An 8447-nucleotide genomic window follows, 5' to 3' on the forward strand; every position below is an offset into this window, starting at 1 on the left:
TGAAATTGTGTTGTTTGTTGTCATGTATTTGTTCTAAGTTGTTTTTCACATGTTATGGGTGCTTTGTGTGCATTGAAAACTTGGTTTTTGAGGTTTAGAAGTCAAAAATACGAAATTCTGCAGGTCTGATGAACTAAAATCGTAGCATGATGTAAAGAAATCGGACTGCGATATTTTTCGAGGCAAAATGTCACAAAACTGCTCACATATCGTATTACGATTCTTCATATCGTAGCACGATGTAAAGGAAATCGTACTACGATGCTTCATATTGTAGCACGATTTTCATAGTACAACACTTTTTCTTAAAAAACTTCATGTGATGCAGTGGTTTCGACGAGGCTTTTCCTTTGCAGTCTATTATAACTATAGAAAACCCCTCAATATCAAGTAGTCATTGCACATTATACCTCAAGATATAGAGAATGAAATGCATGAACAACATTGACAACTTCAATGATGAATGACACATGAGATGTTATGTTACGATCCTTTATTCGGGTAGTAAGTATTAAGAAAGGAAAGAAAGTAAAGCCTTGACATAGCTTGTCAAGAGTTAGAATAGTTAGTAAAGAAATATAATGATATGCATTAGTAATATGCTTGATAAGACACAGAGTGATATAGATTATTATCTTCGCATAAGAGTTAGAGTGACCATACGAGTATGGCAAGACGTGAATCAATTAGATATCTATTCACAAAGTAAGTTAAGCAAGCATTTAGTTTACCTCTAGTGGGATCGTTTAAGGACCCGAGGTAAAAGAGATAGCAAGTTTAAGTTTAATTTTCATGCATACATAAGACCAAGACTTTGTTAAAGTTGTGATGCGATTAAATATCATATTCACAAGAAGTTTAAGCAAGTTTTAAGACAAGAATCATGTATGGTCAAGACCATTAAGTAAGAGTAGGTGCCGTGTCTCTTGTAATCCTTCCAAGGTTAGATTCAAGGGGTTCTCTGAGGGGAACGGTTAAGCCGTAAGGGAGCCGCACGTCACTGAAGGAGTCCGGTGTGCCATAGCTGGGACTTTCACTGGTAGTAAGGGATTAAATTTTGGGGTTACTCCACCCAGGACTAATCCGTAAAATGAACTCAGATAATGTTTGTTTGTTAAACGCTAACATAATGAATGAATCTGACTATGCATATTGATTAGACATTTATATGTTATGCCAAAGAGCCTTGACGTAGATCGTCAAGAACTAGTAAAGCATTGACGTAGATCGTCAAGAGTTAGTAATATAGCAAGAATCACTTTTTTGTGATAAGATATGATATGTTGTTAGATACAACATATTCGAGCAAGTAGAATCAAGTAAAGAAAGATATGCCGGTGACAATCTTAGGTTTCCCCTAATCGTCCGGTTTAGAACCGTGTCATGTTTATGTTATGTTTAGGCCTCGATACGTAAAGCGTATCTTGGTATTGCGGTATTAGATTCCCCTTGACCGCCATGACACGTATAAGAAGAGAAGCCTATAACAAGTTAAGAAGAGCCTATGATGGCCTAGTGTGCACGACCGTCTAGAAAAGCAAGTCCCCACACACGTATAATCAACCGGCAGGTTGTATTGTAAACACGTGGTGACCGTAGGTTTCCCCTGAGGTTACTTATAGCCTAGGATTAGGTGGAACTCACTGAGACATTATGTCTCATCCCAATTCCTTATTTGTTTCAGATATCAGGATGGATTAGCAAGCTAGTAGCCGAATGGATGATTCAGCAAGTGTTCGTTTGTACCCGCTGCATGAAGATATGGATATTCAAGGATGCATTTGCTATATTTTAGAAAAGTTGAGTTGTGATTTTATTGTAAGAACGCATAATGTTGTAAAGATATTCATTCGAAGTATTAATGTTGTAAATTTTTAATGTATCCAGTACTAAACTAACGCACATGCTAAATTTTCTAGATACGTCTAGTATGAGTGTTACAGGTTGCATCCAGACATCGAAATGGAAGGCACGCAAAAATCCCCTTGGTATTGATTCCTCGATCGCTTTTTAGAAGTCTTGGTTAACTCTGAAATTACGGCAACAGTTGCAGCTTCACATTCTGATGTGCCTACTCATGATGTTACTGCCAATACTTCTAGCTCTGCATTGCAAAATGTTTCAGAAGAAATTCAACAGGGTTTGTTGCCTCAACCTGCCTCTCCCATGTTGGAATTAGCTACTGTAGTTGCTCATAATGATGTGCATTCACTTAGAGTCGAGCAAACACATCCAGATGATCAGGACATGAGCGTTCCTACTTCTCTAGCTGCTACTCCGGTTCCATCTATTGTAGAGCATGTTGACGTGCATGAGGATATTTTTTCGGCCACGGAAGTGAGTAATTTTTCGGTTTAGCACACTGTAGCGCAAGTTAAAAGTCTAGTCGAGCCCAATAACAACGTGGAACAAATACAGTATGAGCATGGCCAGGTACATAATCAGTATGTTGCGGGAGACAATCAAGAGGTTGTCCTTGTTGAGCATGTAGTTCGAAACTCAGACCTAGCCATTGATGACAACAACACAATACGACATGGCGATGGTCTAGTGCAACATATTAATCCTAACATACAGCAGGATATGGACCTTTGGCAAAGAATATGTGAGTATGATAAGGGGGCAGCAGAGGTTTCTTTCACTCCAGTTCTTTCGAATAAACAATAACAAAAATTGAAACAAGCCTAGGTTCTTGGGAAGCCGCCATATCGAACCCGTTATTGGGGGACTCCTCTCCAACTACTCAATCGATATTTTTTATTGGAATGTGCGAGGTATTGGTAACTTGGATTCTAGAGTTGCTTTAAATAATTTTCCATGTGTGATGGATCTTACATCGGTTGATTCTCTTCTTTCTTGTATTCAGCGAGTTGTTGCGCTGACAAGTTAGCAAGTATGGGTCATTTAGTTAAGGGCTCTGTTTGGTTGACTGAATTACTTCCTGTTTTACACTTTGATTTCTACAGAGACAGATGTGGTGCCTACTTACAGATTCTCTTAATATGTTGTTTATCTTTTCCTTTTTCTTTCTAGTTTTGAAGGTTTTTGACCTAGTCCCCCCTCTTGTATATACATTTTCTCCCTTTTTTAATTTTTTTTTTGAGATTGGCGGCAAGATGGAGGTTAATCAGGGTGCCAACCTAGTTGGAATGTCGTTTCTTCCTGTTGATGCTTGTCCTCTCTTCTGACTTATAAAAAAAATTGTCAGTCTTATATCAAAAATAATAGTGTTTCTATTGTCACTATTTTTTTAAAAGAAAAATAGAGAAACATTTTTGTAACACAAAATTTGAGTTGTGTGGTTAACCATTTTACAATCTCATTAAGCATACAACTGAATGTTGTTAAGTGTTAACAATTATTTTAACATGAATTTCACTAACCACTTTAAATATTTCATTAACCATGAAAATGTAAAGCATTAATTTTTAACATGAATTTCACTAACGTTAACAATTATTTTAACATGAATTTCACTAACCACTTTAAATATTTCATTAACCATGAAAATGTAAAGCATTAATTTTTAACATGAATTTCACTAACCACTTTAAATATTTCATTAACCATGAAAATGTAAAGCATTTACCATTTATTTTATATTTTTTTTTTTGGTGTTGGCTAGGGTTCGAACTCCGGACCTTGCATATATTATGCATTGTCCATACCAACTGAGCTAAGCTCACGAGGACACCACTTATTTTATATAAATATATGCATTCGGTCGTTGTGAAATAACAATAATAAATTATGTTTTCCTTCAAAAATAATAAATTATGTTTGGTATATTAAAAAAATATAATTATGTTTGCGCCTGTTGAAATATTTAAAAACAATAGTTAACCTTTTCAAAAAAGATAATTATTTAACCTATAAGTATTATTAAAAAAATTGAATCAATAAGTTAATATGGGATCTCATCTCATATATACTATAGATGAAAAAAAATATTAAGTGATAATATATTTATTAAATAATTAAGACTAAGTTCAGTTTCATATGATTTCAAAAAATAATTCAAATTCTGATTGCTTTTAACAACATTAATAATATAAAAATACATTCATTGAAAGTTGGTTTTGTGTAATTTCTAATATATTTAGACTTATTTTAAATTTTTTATTTGGATATATTAGAATGTACAATCCTACTATTCAATGAATGCACCTATAAAAATACTCCATTTGGTCTCATATATAAGCAAAAATTCTTTTTTTCAGAATCATGGAATAATTAATGTATTTGATTTATAATATCAACTAAATACATAAGTTATTGAATGAACCTGAGAAAACTATATTTCCATATATATGAATAAAGTAGTATACTATTCAAACAATCAATATTCTAATAATCATATTTAATTACCGGTCTATATGTAATTAATGATTTTAATAAATTTAATAATATCATTTTTAAATTAAATTTTATTTAATAAAATTTAATACTTTGTAATTTTTTTATTTTAGTGGAAAAATTTCCAATGAATGTCAGTTTGAAAATACAATTGTTTTTGTTTTTGTGGTCAAAATATTCACTCTATCATTCTCACAATAAATGTCACATTTGACTATTTTATTGATATTAATATTATAAGAGAAGGAAATTCAATTGTGATTATACCAATTATTCATATTTTTTGCTGCCTAAACAAATGATAAATTGATATAATAAAAATGAAAAACAAAAACTTGAGTTTGATGCATTAATTAAATGGTACAATTGAAAGAAATAAATAAAACTATATTGCAAATTAAAACTGACACTCTTTTTTAAGACAATTTTTTTTCTTCCAAATATGACCGTTAGTATATTAGTTTAATTTAGACTCCCTCAGTCACCTTAGTGAGTGACCCGTTTAAAAAAATATATATCGTATCAAAATGATTGACCATTTTGATTTTCAAGGTCATATTATGATAATGGTGATTAGACAATCAATGATATTTAGTAAAAATATTAATCTCTCATTCATTTATACATTTGTTTAATCGATATGAAATTATCAAATGAGTCACTCATTTTAAGATAAAGGGAGTAAGTCTTTTAGTTGTACAACACAATTTCCTATCAATATAAACTTGTGAAAAGTGCACTTGTTTTTAAGTGTGATGCACATTTTTTTAATCAATATAAAGTAGACTATTTTACTTGTGTAAAAAATAAACGAAAAAAATATTCGTAAAAAAGAAGAAGAAAAGGAAATAGAAGGAGTGATATGATATATTGATGGTAAAAAAAGAAAATAAGATTTATACCAAAAATAAGATATTAAATTAATATTAAAAAATTTGAGGTGTCCAACTGTATAATTCACGCAACCTCACACACACACTCACACTTTTATACACCCCTCTCCCTCTTTATATATATATAACACTTATAAGTTCACATATTCACAATACATTCAAACACTAGTAGCATAACCATGGCTTCATTTATCAATTATGCAACATGCATTTCAATCATAGTTGACAAACTTAAGTTTCCTCGCCTTAGTTATTCCGACTTGAAGTACATTGCCTTCACTATCTATACCATAATCCTATCTACTTTCTTCTTCATTTCAAGCCTAATTATTTTCAGCCTCTTCATAGCCAACTTTAAACCCCAAATTCCAACCGTTGATCTTGACTCCGTCAACATCACCAACCTTAATACCGAAGCTGTTAACTTAACGGCCACATTTGATTTATCATTTATTTTTGAAACTCCCGAAAACCATAACCGAAACGTTTCTTACCGTGACCTCGAGGTTAGGGTTTTGTGGTCAGGAAAAGACAAAATTACCCTTGCCAAGAAGATCTTGCTCCCGTTTTCACAAGTGGAAAACAACGTGACTAAGATACGAGCTGAGTTAACGGTGATTGATGGGTTTACTAACAGCAGTGATGTTTCAACTGGAATTGATGCTGAAAGAGATAGTGGAGCGGTTCATATTGGTGTGAGATTGATGGGTTTGTTTATGTTGAGGGATGGTTTTTCAAAAGCTATGAGAATTGATTTCGATCGAATTGATGTGAAGTTCCCACCTGGTAGCAACAATGGTACCTATGTGCTGGTTCCTCGCCCCATATTCCCAAATCCAATTTTATGGTCTTATGTTATGTAATAGGATGTTATTTCAATGGATCTTTAAATTTATTACATAATTAATTGCAAGATTTTGGATTTAGTGGAGTACTATATATCTTTGTAATGAAAACTTGAGTGACTAATTACAAAGTTGCAATTGATATTAATTAGCAAATTTATTCGGTGGATTTATAATCTCTTATACAACAAACTATTAATATCAAGCTTGACTTGCTAGCTAAATTACTAGATTCATTGGCTGTGTTTTTTTTTTTTCTTTCTTTCTTATAAACAAAATATAGAGAAATGTTACTTAGACACACAATTTAACAAGAACATTTGTACTTTTATACAATTTTGGTTATTTTAATAATTTTTTCTCTCCTGTAGTCCAACTTCAAAACTTATCTTAAATGTATTTATCCATGTTTTTTTTACGATTCCCATCTATCTATGTTAGACAAGTATAATTCAAGAGAAATGTTTTTTTTTTAAATGCCAAAGAAAAAATATATTTTTTTAACGGCAAAATTTTATTAATAACCAAGTCCAACGAACAGGGACCGGTAAGACAGAAACTCAAAGCAAAGGGTGTCATATATAGGCGGAACACCCAAAAATGAAATGCATACACCGTACATCTTAATCACCAATAAAAAACAAACCTAAAAAACAAAATCAACATCAAAACCATGTTAAACCCCCACAAACCAACATAAACCAAAAGTTGAGCTAAAATCTCGCACCCAATCGTGAATGGCCACATAAACAATATCCAAACATCTATCGTCCACTACCGACACCAAAGCCACTCCAAAAAACCATCACACCCGGTGAATCCCCCTAACAACAACACCTCACCTTCTCATCACCTCAACTGAGCTAAATTCCTGCACCCATTCGGATTCCACCACCAATCAATCCTCAGTTTGTCAGAGAAGACACCAAAACAAGCCAAACAACTTGAGTCAAGAAACTGACTCTTAATCTCGAATCAAAAGTGATCGGCCCACCAGAGTCCAGAACCAAATCACTAAGGCACCCCTTAACTCCTGGACCTTCGGAGAAGACACCTTAACCATCCCAAAAGCTTGAAAACTAGACACTAACTTCCGATATCAAAGCAAAACCGACCGATTCACGGAAATTAAGAAGTCAAGTATCCAAGACCACCTAAAAGTTGCAACCACCACTACTAAGCCCAAGTAAACACCTAAAATTACCAGCACCACTCTTTCGACTCACCAGTCAACCCCCAAAACATCGTAAAAGACACCATAACAACCCAACGCAACACCAATAGGTCTCCATAAACCCTTGTCAAACCCAAAATGGCAAGAACTATCAGCGGATAAGATGAATCTAAATCGGAGGTTAGAACGAATTCAAAGTATTCAAAGGCTTTCCCAGTAGAAAGCTAGATCTTCCTTAGTCGAAACCTTTCATTGTCGAAATCCATACATTTTATCTTCAGTCTTAGAAAATTTTGCCGTTTTATAACCTTTTTTTTCTTGTCGAAAACCACACTTTGAAAATACAGGTTAACACCAGCTGAAAGGCTGTACAAAACAACATCACTCCAGATTCTAGTTGAAGTTGTATGATTACAGAGAGTATTATCACATGCAAGCAAAACCATACAAGTAACAAGAAGTGGGGTGAACTCAAAAGAATAGCGACACCGCCACACTAAACACCATACCACCTAAAAATAAAGCATTTTAACAGGAACACCACAAATAGAAGGATCACTAGCACACTAAAAGTTCATGTCTTTCAGCCACCGATAAATCTAAATCTAGATCCGGATCCAGATTCGAATTCAGATATACCTCCACAATGTATCCACCGAACACCATTTAAACCAGGACAAAACCACCCGAGAACAACCGCGAAAACCAGCATCAACACCACCACGAAACCCTCCAAAAACCACTACAAACCACCATGAAGTGCTACAAATTAACACCATTACGAACCAGCCAACCATGGAAAAGGGTCGGGAGAGACTGATGGTTGAGTGATGCGAACAGCCAAAGCTAATCTTCCCACCACCCAGCAACCGCATTTACATTGCGACAGAGGTCAGAAATAAAAGTTTCTAGAGAGTGAATTTAAATTTGCACAATCGAATTTAGCCAAAGAAAGAATATATTGATATATGGCACAAGTTATGCCATAAAAAAGTCAGTACAAATCAAAGAAACAAATTATTTCAAAGCTTAGACTTCAACCCTTGAACCTAGCCATACACACAACAAATCCAATTAATTTCCACCAAAACCCTAACATATTGTCCAAATGTCCTGTCAAACATAGGCTTTGTTACAATAGGATAAATGATAATAGGTGTTACAAGGCTACTTGCAATT

This window comes from Medicago sativa, chromosome 1, assembly GCF_051527215.1.
Source record: "Medicago sativa cultivar Bolivia chromosome 1, Bolivia_mono, whole genome shotgun sequence".
Classification (NCBI taxonomy): Eukaryota; Viridiplantae; Streptophyta; class Magnoliopsida; order Fabales; family Fabaceae; genus Medicago; species Medicago sativa.